The sequence below is a fragment of the Amphiprion ocellaris genome, chromosome 6 (assembly GCF_022539595.1).
Source record: "Amphiprion ocellaris isolate individual 3 ecotype Okinawa chromosome 6, ASM2253959v1, whole genome shotgun sequence".
In the NCBI taxonomy this organism is placed as follows: Eukaryota; Metazoa; Chordata; class Actinopteri; family Pomacentridae; genus Amphiprion; species Amphiprion ocellaris.
Genome location: NC_072771.1, coordinates 16866852 through 16878056, shown reverse-complemented (window position 1 = coordinate 16878056; position 11205 = coordinate 16866852). Strand labels below are relative to the sequence as shown.

Below are 11205 nucleotides of genomic sequence, written 5' to 3'. Positions count from 1 at the left end.
GTGAATTCCTGCCTGCAAGTAGACTGACCAGAATAAATGTGTGAGATTAATGCCAGAGGAAGTACTAGTGGCGTTACTGTGCACATGTGTATGTGTGTGTTTGCCTTATACTTTTCTTGTGTCAGCATGTGAATTTAGCGGCATAATATTTAGCAAGTGTATCTTATTGCGAATGATACATTCATATGGTGTTTAGTCTAGAATGGTGGTCAAAATGATGAGCCAAATTGATTCCTCTGTGTTTATACAGCTCTGTTCTGTAAAAATGTGCAGGTATGAGAAAGAAAAACAGGGAGCAGGAGCACACACCAGTTCGGGTGTGTGCTCCTGCTGTCAACTGAGGAGCTATAGCATAGTTTCGAGTTGGCTCCTTAATTCTATTTGTCTCTCAAGGGAACCTCCCCCAAACCTCTGACACACATTTTTAGAGAGCTTTGTTGGGCAAGTGGGGGAGGATGGGGGTGTTGTACTCCCAGCTCCCACTGAGTCTGGACAAGACACATAAATCACACACACACACACACACACACACACACACACACACACACACACACACACACACACACACACACACACACACACACACACAGACACACATACGTGCTCAAGTACTGCTATGTCATGAGGAGATGGGGTCCAGTATCTGGGCCAGGGGTCTCTCCTCTTGCCTTAAATGTTGGAGGGGTTCAGTGTCAAGAAGGAAAACGAAGAAAGAAAGAAGGGAAAAGACAAAGAGAGAGTAGTCAACTTTTACTGTATCTAATCATACAGATCCTGTATTTAGTGGTGGATATTCCCCCCCCAAAAAAATAAAAAACAAAAACACGGAGGCGGTCACAAACTGACCTACACAGAGTACAGCAGGGGGCCAGGTTTTCCAGCATAGGGGTAGTTGTTGCCCTCTAGACTAAATGTTATTGAGATGTTATCTGTATTCTGCTCTCAGTATTGCATGTGATGGATATTTATGGGGATTATTGCATGAGAGTGGGAGGAATTTACTGGTTGATATTGCACCAGGGAACAAACAGGAATTAGAGAAATTGTGTTGGATATTATTGGAATAACAGTGAATTTAAAAAAAACTAACTGATTGACTTGTTAAGATGAATATTTTTTGCAGTCTGGCAACTCCCTACTAGTTTGATGTCTCCAGGCACTTCATCCTGCTGCCCTCCTCCTCCTCCTCATCACCAGTAATATCACAGCCGCTGCAGAAAAAGAACATTCAGTTTGACACGTAGACAAACCTCAATAGATGCCTTGTAGGGACTCATTCTGTGCTCTCTGAAGATGTTGATGGCTCTAAACACATTCCCTTGTACCTGGTATTCTCCTACTGCCTTTTTGTACCTGTTACACACACATAGTCATTTTAGAAGCGACACATTTACATGTGTTGCACATGGCATTAAAATGAACCTGGAGAAAGCAGTTATAACTGAATATCTTTTTATCAAATGTCTCCTGATGGTCCACTAGCCCTCTGTTCTGTGTGCACGCTGAAAAAGCATCCCATATTTGTACACAGCCCTGATTCTGTATGGGAAACTAGTCTCACATAGCCAGACTGGTGTCAGCGCTGGAGAATGGTCTGACTGCACCTCATTATCTTTCTGCTGTAAAAGCAGGAAAATATTCTGGCTTGTTTGCATTTCTTTAAACTAATCACTTGGGCACTGCTCGGCCTTCACTTCAACCACAGACTGGATAAAAAAGATAAAAGACAGACGTAGCCACTGAGATTACAGTGCTGAAGCCTCAAGTTTGGAATTTGCCTTCCTGGTCTTCTGTTGGCAAACAAAACCAACAAGGGGTGGGTCTGACTGGAAAATTGAGGGCTAGATATGGCAATACTATGGCAACCTGTCAATCACAAGGTAGCCCAGCCTTTAAGCATACTCTGCTTTATGGTCTATTTTACTTAAAATAAGACCATCATTTACATTTACATTTACATTTAAATTTGGGTACTTGAGTTTAGTCTAAAATCTGTCCTGTTGTTTATTTCTCTGCCAAGGAACGCGACGGAGTTATATGATGATCAGCGTACGTTTGTCCATCTGTCTGTCTGTCCGTCTGCGCGCAACATTACTCAAAAACGGACTAACAGATTTGGATGAAATTTTCAGGGAAGGTCAGAAATGACACAAGGACCGCCTGATTAAATTTTGGCAGTGATGAGGCTTTTAATCTGGATCCATGGATTTGTTAAAGATTTCTGTATCATTGCAAGATAGCGGCACAACGTCACTGTAACTATGACAACAAGTGAACACTATGTCAACTTCCTGCTGACGATCACATGATTGTGATCCTACTACATAATCACCGCTGCGTACTTATCGGGACTTATCTGTCAGAAATCATACAATGACTGAACAGCCTTGGCAGAGTACTGCACTGCCTGAGTGCTTTTGTTGTTCGATTTGCATTCCTGCAATTCCAGCCAAACTTATCAAAGTTGGTGTTATGTTGGTGAAGCACACTGGTTCGTCCTCATCCAAAATCTGTTTTGTTGTCAAACTAAAATGACTTGAAACTACCAAGAGTGAAGACTTAAATTTGAATGAGATGCATGCATTTCAAATATAATGCTGGTGAGAATGCTGGCATGTTGTCTAGAACATCCCATTTCAACCTTTTAGCATTAAAATACTTTTTGTTGCCACCAAAAGCACACTTAAAGATGCATCCTGGTGTATTCCTACCTGGAGTGTTTCCCATTAATGCTGCTAACGCTGCATTCTCCACCTCTGTAAATATTCAGAGAAAGAACAAGTCCTGCAAAACAGCATGTGAACAATGTGTATTAGAGGAACTACCCACAGGCTACTTGCAGCTTTCCAAAAACATAAATGTTACATGACTAATTTTAAATGTTTGTTTTCAAATCTGACTTAAAGTAGCTGCCTGGAGCAGTTATTCTTAAAAACATTTTTGCTGTCAAAGAAATAAAGAAAAATCCTTTACCATTACCACAGAAAACAACATCCTCTAAGCAGTGCAATGAAAATGGCAAGTTTTGCAGACAATAGTGCAATAAGGCAGGCCTGCTTTGGTTCTTTCTTTAAATTGCCCCCAGGGGACAAATAAGGTTTTTGAATTAAATTGAATCAGTGAATTGCCATTTTAATGACAGTACTCACCATCCTACCTGCAAATGTTTCACCATACAACCACTTGGCACTATTTTGCAGGGTTACTGTGTTGCATTCTCCATAAATGTGACTGGTTTAAAGAAAAAAAAATGCTAACAAGCCAGAACTGTCGTACCCCCAGTCATGTAGTCATGATGTCTGTCTGTGCATGACTAGGAATCACCATGTCTTGTTCTTTGCAGCCAAACTTCTCCTCCTCGGTTGACACAGCGGAACCACAGGTGCAGAAACACTACAGGAGGCATGTTGTCTTTCAGGACGGTCAAGACAATTTATGCTGTTTACACACTGTTTTGTGTGACTCCTTGTTTTCCTCGGTGGGGGGATGACATGAACTGTACAGCCACTATAGTCACATTAATGGGAAGTACACCAGGACGAAATAAACCAGATCGATCCCGCCTTTTACAGGGTTCCAATTTTAAAACAAGTCAGCTGGAAACATTTTTAAAAAGCCTGCCAGATGTTGCGTTTTCCAGAACTCACGGAGCTAACATTGACATTAATTACACAGCTAACTGTAGATGATAAATTTCGCTGGCAACAGTTGCTATTTCAGTCAGCAAATCGATCATCAGCCATTTGAATGGAGGCGCTCACTTAATGTTTACCATTGTCTAAAATCAAGAACCCATTGTTTTGAAAATGACCAAGAATTTGTTAAATTTGCATTTCCTTGGGGTTATTTTTGAGGACGTCCCAGAATGAACCCTACATCTTGTCCCTTTTTGTGGGTTTTTACAGAACATGGACAAACATATCTTCGTTTTTTTTTTTTTTTAACCATAAAGTCTGAATAAACACAACCTGGGCCCCGCTAGGTGAAATACACCCTCAAACATCTTTGTGGAAAAACATGGCCACAAATGTCACAGTTAATGGTTAACATGCAGGTTGCTTGTGTGTGCAGGAGGCTTCCTTCACATTGTCTCTGCTCCACTGCTGGTCTCAGCCACAGACCCAGACAACAGCTGGAGGCCAGGCCTGGGCTCAGAGGACAGCGGCTCCCCGGGCAGGAAGTTACAGAGGCAGGCCTGGGCTTTCCTCCAAAACCACTGGAGGGAAAAGTGGAGCCTCTGCAGTGGGGGAGGTGAAATGAGGAGGTTCTGGAGGAGAGTGAGAAAGTCATATTTAGTGTTAGATGCAGTAGTCAATCCTGTACCTGGACCGGCACAAATCATGTGCTGTGAAATGTTTACATGTCAAACTGACATTTGTGCAATGTTTTTACAACCTCCAAACTATATTTCTTTCAAAATGATATAATTTATTTTAATTCTCCGTAGGTTTTTAAATGAGGCATTAATGCTGAGTGGGTTTCAATTCCATGTGTTTGATCTGATTTCTGCTGCAGTAGTTTTGAAGTAGTGTGCATCTTTATAGTACTAGCCCCAAACATTATCCCCATATAAACACATGGAACAATTTTATGTGATGAAGTGAAAAGGTTTAAGCACTCTGTAGCGCACAGTTTGTTGCTTTTAGTGCTTACACATCGACCGAATGCTTTCATTGGTAAATGTTTAACTGAAAAAATTCATCTCTTTTTAAGTGATTGCCCCTCAGCTGACACTGACAGCTCAGTTTATCACACTTCAAAAATTTCAGCTGCTCCGTGTGCTTGAGTTTTAACTGAAACTTCAGCTCTTTTCGGCATTTTACTGAACAAATTCTTCAGCTCGACTCAGCGTTGACACCTAAACTGAAACTCTCTCTTCAACTTCTTTAAGTATTTCAACTGCAAATTCTAAACTGCATGCAAATTTTACTCATTAAGATGGATTACTTTTTAATCTCTCAAGGAATGTTAATGACTTTTGGTCAGTTGACTTGGTCCAGACATAAATAAACACAGCTACAGATATTCATAGTCTCCAGAGAAGAAATCCCCAAGTCTTTAGTGATCCTTTAGCTATTCCTCTTCTTCCAAAAAGATAATGGATTTACAAAATTTTGCGTAGACATTCATGTTCCTCCTCAGCATGAATTACCATAACTGTGGTGATGCCTTTACTGTCCAAATAGTGCCATCTTTCAGTCAAATTTTTAATTTCTCCACTACTTCAGGGACTAAATGAACAATTCCACTGAGTATGTATAAAAGTGAACAAACCTTGTCTGAACAACATTTTGAAGCTCAGTGTAGTGACACTGGCTTCTCCTAACTCCTGCCTAATCCAAAAATAAGCAGAGTATGAGTGTAACTGATGCAGGATGTGTAGGACATAACTAGGCCATGGACTGCCCTATGATGGCACCCATCTGTCACTTTAAGCAGTCACACCCTTAACTGTGCATAACTTTAAGTCTTAAAACAAAACGGTTGAATTATATTAAAAAATAATATCTGTACAGTTGTCAAGAACCAGAAAATTAGCAATAGAGACAAAAATTGCTTTTCATACCAGGCTGTAAACATGCTTATTTCTGCTGTAAAGTTGGACATTTTAACATATGTGTCTATGAGGATTGTCTCACTTTTTAAGGCAGCCTCAAGTGGTCATTTGAGGAATGCAGTCAGCGACTGGTTCCATTCTCAACCCCGGAGATTGCCACTTGACAAATATCTGCAGAACTAGTGTTATTTCCATCAGCCTCAGCTGTGTTAATTAGCAGTTGTTAACTCAATAAGCCCAGCACAGCATCACAGACGTACTTGCATGGCTGTCAGTTCAGCTATTATGTACAGCTGTAGAGGCATGTGCTTGATTCAATCCAAATGATCATTATTGCAGATATTAGTCTTTAGGTGCTGTCATCTAGTACACAAAACATCTCTCAGTGCGGTGGTGTTGGTCAATTGAGTCTGGAATGTTTTGCATAATTTTTTTGTAAATAAATCTGTATTTTGTGTGCAGCGTTCTCAGTGTGTTGCTGATAAGCAGTCGGCGCAATAAAGTGACTGAAGTGAACAGACAGAGTAAGACAAAGAATGGGCAGGGACTGCTCATCAGCTCAGTCTGTGTCCACCACCCCTCCTCCCCGCATACACCGCAGACACTCTCACACTATTCTGCAGCCTCCCCTCCAAGACACAGACATCCATAAATCTTGTCACAGTTCCCAGATAATGACAAGCCTGGCCTTTGCCTCTCTTCTATATCACTCTGACTCATGCAATATACACAAAACTGCAGCTCAGCCAAGCCTCACCAGTGCTCTCCTCCCCTAACATCAGCGGGGAATAGTGAGTGAGGAAAATGTAAATATTTGATTAAATATGTATAAGCTGGGGCGATGACAGTCCTTTGGGTGGATCATGCACATGTATTTGTGAATGTGAGCGGCTTAATCGGAGAGATATGAGCAGACGTGAGAGAGAATGGGCTGACATTTGGCTGCTAGAAAATGAATTCATAAGATGATGTGCATAAGAAAACATATGAAGCTTTTCTAATCTGCTTTTCATCACGGACACAAATAATATTTTACAGCCTTTGGGACTCTATCAAAAAAGTGTCCTCTGATCTGGAACATTTAATCATATGCCCACTGATTGCCGCTGAAGACGACGTTTGCACTCAGTCAAACAGATCCTGGGAAGCGATCCTAAGTATCATTTGGCTGTCACATGATGAGTTTTGAGAGTCTTAAATTTGATATTCTGGGGGTGACTTGAACACTTGAGAACATGTGCGAGGTGTTAGCCAGCTCTCTGAGCTTCCAGCACCGGCTGATGCCACCTCAAAAGAGCATCATTAATTAACATGCCATTATCAGAACTGAATGCTGGCTGGGGGAGATTAATGCTGAAAGGAGCTGCGAGTGGATTAAAGGTCACATCCTGTGTGTTAATCACCCAGCACCCCTGACCCCTGGAAGGAAACACAGTAGAATGGGTACATTATTGCCACCTGGCCGGGCACCAATCACTACCAGGATCAAAATGAGGACTGTTCCTCTGGGCAAACACACACAGTGAATCAATGCGATGCAGAGGAGGAAAAGAAAATGATTTTTCTCAGCCAAAAAAGGAGATGAAACTGCAAAAAAAGGGGCTGAAAATGAACATTATAGTTATAATATGGTATTTGCAACAGTGATGTTAATACGTTTAGTCGTTTCAAAGGTCACTGAGTGTGAAGCTGCTCCAAGGCAACCAGTATGCCTGCTGTTGAGGCATGAGTACACGTCTAGTATATCATTTTCTCTGAGTTATTTCAAACAAAAGATGTGCATCTTACTCAGGCTTTCCAATCCATATGTACAGTGTATTGTTCCTTTCTTCACAGCCTCCTTTCTGTCTCTTATGGACACACACAAAGGCTCCGTACGAGTCGGCTGCTAACACATTGGATCTTTAGTGTGAAAAGCTTTGAGGACTTTCCAAGGTGGATGGATTAATTTCTGGGTGTTCAAGAGAGAACGCTCGCAGGCTGGATCGGCGCTTCTATATCATATTTCTGCAGCCCACACACACATCCCACTCTCCCACATCTGACACAAATCTCTCAGATCGGATGTGACTCACTAGCTCTGGCAGTAGAAGGCTAAATTCTTCTTCTGTTACTCTCTTACAGTGACCACTCAGCTCTTTCCACTGCCTTTATTTTTTCCCCTCTTGTAGTCAACCACAATGGACTCCAGCCTCTAATGTTTGTTTTCATAGTAAAGAACACATTGTTCTGCAGGAATTTACATACTGTCTAAATGAGGTTTTTTATTATACTCACATGAATGCCGTCTGACAGCTGTGGTGGTGTTTGTTGTACAACTGTGCTTCATTTAGTGAACTGTATCATCTATTGATATCCATTTTCATTCACAAGAGTGTGACAAAGGACATTTGTGCAAACACACCTTGAGTGTTGCTGCGTCTGCACTAGAGGACAGAAGTCGACTTCAGGTGGGAAAAGGAATGCACACTGTGAATGCTTAGGGAGCGTTGTAGATGCTTACAGAGCGGCATCTATTCTCAGAGGGCCCTGTATTCCTGCATCAACGGTTTCCAGGCTGCAGGCGCATGGTTCATGGCTCGTTTGATGGACTATTTTCCCTCCTTCCCAAACAGGGCTGTGTACATTTTGACCTTGGTGTCAGCACAACCAGACAGAAGCTGCTGAATAGGATATCTCCCTCCTCCTCAAGGACATACTCAGCAACACAATCTATAGTGTTTTTTTTCTTGATTATCTTAGGAAAGAATACTGAAGTGTTTCTCTTTTAATACGTTTTTGTTTTTTTTTTTGGCATGTTCACAGTGACGTATGCAATCTATTCTTTCCAGAGTTTGCACTATTATTCTGCAGTGTGCTCTCTATGACATCTCTTTATTCTGGTACCATGTGTGAGTGTGTAATTTGAAGTGTGAAACATGCTGATATACAATATGTCTTCCATCATAGCTTCAGCTATTAATATTCGAAGCGATGCTGGTCCACCATTTTGATCCAAACTGAAACATGTTCACAACTATTACATGGATTGACTTCAGCTTTTGTACAGAACTTCATGGTCCTCAGGGGAGGACTTTTCATCTTCTGACACTTTTCATCCATCACCACCATGAGGTTGACATTTTTGTGATTCACTGAAATGTCTTAACTATTTGATGGATTGCCATGAAATGTGATACATACATTCATCCTCCACTCCAGAGAAAGTGTACAAACTCCGGTTGTCCCTCCACTTTGCATTTTGTGCTGCCATCAGGTCAATACTTTCTGTTTCAACACTACTTCAGTTTATGACCAAATACCTGCAAAAACATTTCCATTAGCCTAATCTGTAGCAAATGTTAGCATTATAACACACAAGATGGTGAGCATGGCAAACATTATAACTGTCTCTCTACAATGTGTGTCCCACATGTGTGAGCATAAATGGCTTATGGCACGAAAGGACAGCCATCTGTGCTGGATTATAGAAAAACACTAACTTCTAAAAGTCGGTTGACAAACAGCAGTGGATGAAGTTCGTTTCGAATTGGAGGAACACTGGATGAACTGAAAGTAATAACCTCCATCTTGTACCTACTGTCCCAGTAGGACAATGCTCTTATCACACTACAAAACTGAAGAGCTCAAGGCCTTGACTTTACCACCACACTCCCCAAACCCCAATTTGAAAGAGCATCCACAGATACAACAATGATGAAATCTATAATACCCGAAGAATTCATTACCAACATCCCAATACCAGACACCACAGACACTTCCAGAGGTCCGTGTCCATGCCATTATGGATCCAGGTTTCTTTTGGTGGCACGATGGAACATAAACAATAACTGGCAATTGGTTTGCTCTGCCACCAGCCTCAATAGTACGTGTTTAGTTCAGTCTGTTGTTGCGCTCAGAGTTGCTGAGTAAGGTAGCAGTAACAGTAGTAGTAAGTGCAGCAGTAACCTTCTCCGTTCAACAGCTCTGGTTGAGCTAAACTTTTACCCAATGTGAGATATACTTTATCTATTTAACAACATATTGCTACAGCTGGTTGCACTTGTGCATCATCATATTGTGTAAGTAACTGTGAAACAGTATATTAGCACTGTTGTTATGCACAACTTAGCATTCTGATATGCACATTTACCTCAAAGCACCTTTGTGCCTAAGTACAGCTTTACATCTCCTCTAGCATGGTTATAGACTCTTACTCTTTTTATAATAACAATCACTTAATTAACTGTAGCATTAAAACGGCAGATTATAGTAAGCTGTTGCACAGCGGTGCAGCTCCCCTCCGCTATATGGAACTTTATTGTGTCTTTTAGTGGATTGTTGTGGTTTTCTAGCCAGCTTCACTGCTTTGTTCCCTCTTACTGCTCTGATACCACAATGAAAAACCAAAAAAAAAAAAAAAAAAAAACACAGACTCACTGGAATACTACATGCCCAGCACCAAACAGTAGACGAAGTTGGTAACTTCCTCTATTTTCTCATTTACAGTTAAAATAAACTGATTGTGACTGGGAAGTTTTTTGTTCATTCGTTAGTTTTTATACATAGTAAATGTTCAGTAGTATCCCTTGGCTGTTACTCTTTTAATTTGAAATAATTAATTTCAAAGAAGGATTACTTATGAACCTTTTAAGGCGAATTCATTTTATCTGAAGAATACAATTGTTTGTTTATGAAGTGGCCCCTGGTCAAAGCAAAATGGTTGTGTCTTCATTACAGTGTTTAGCGGCTGCTAAAGTCAGGAGTTGGCGAGGACTAAAAACAGCTAAAAGGAGAGCGAGTATCACAGTTACCTGCTGGCTATTAACATGACTCCAAATGAATGCTAATGTTGCTTCATATCTGGTGTAAATAGACAAAAGCATGCCAAGAAGTTCATGATATCAACTTACAGTAAGAGGTGACCATGCATCAGTGCTGTGTTTACAGTTTGTTTCCACTGCCCCCGAGCCAAAACCTCCATTACTGTAAGATACATTTCCGTATCATTATTACAAAACTATTTCTAGTGATGGGATTCTCTTTCATTGCCTCGAAGCAATGCAGAGAGTTCACAGATTACTTTTTGCGCAGTTTAAAAACAATAAACTATTTGATATTTAATTTCCATTCTGTATTACAACCCAGTAAGATTAGAGTGTTGAACCACTCAAGGTGAATGCATTATACTTCAGCTTCTTTGTCTCTTGTGTGCTATTTTGCTTGAAGGCCAAAGCCAGCAAATATAAGAATATAAATGACTAACCTGCAGGGAGCAGCAGTACTGTAGAGGCACCTACAGCTGGGAGCGGAACTGTTAAATCTGTGTAAGCTGTGTGGAACAGCTTAAAAATAGCTCAGTCTTCCATTGGCCTGTCAGGGTCTGAGTCTTGGGCTGCTGCAGTCCACAGGAGAGCTGAATCTGCATGTCTGGAGACTCCTTTTGCTTTGTTGACAGTGAGGTGTAATCAGCTTGTTTGGCTGTTAAAAGGCACGGCTGAGTACTAAACTTTGAATGCCCCCGCTAAGGCTCACTACACATCACAACAGAGAGGAAGTAGATTCATATGACGTAGCACAAGGTCAAAGGCTTAGCTGCTAGGAGAAGGATTCACTCAGCTTCATTTTATTCTCTTTAGAGCAACACATGCTGTACTTTCCCAGTCTAA

The 11205-nt window shown here is 41.0% G+C and overlaps 1 long non-coding RNA gene across 1 annotated transcript; it reads right to left on the bottom strand.

The window, feature by feature from the left end:
* Positions 1-735: 735 nt before the first annotated feature.
* Positions 736-10988, bottom strand: LOC129349181 (uncharacterized). Its single transcript, XR_008602084.1, has 2 exons — positions 10803-10988; positions 736-4267 (listed from the first exon to the last, which is right to left on the bottom strand). It is a non-coding gene; the product is annotated as an uncharacterized LOC129349181 (long non-coding RNA).
* Between the last annotated feature and the right edge of the window lie 217 nt (positions 10989-11205).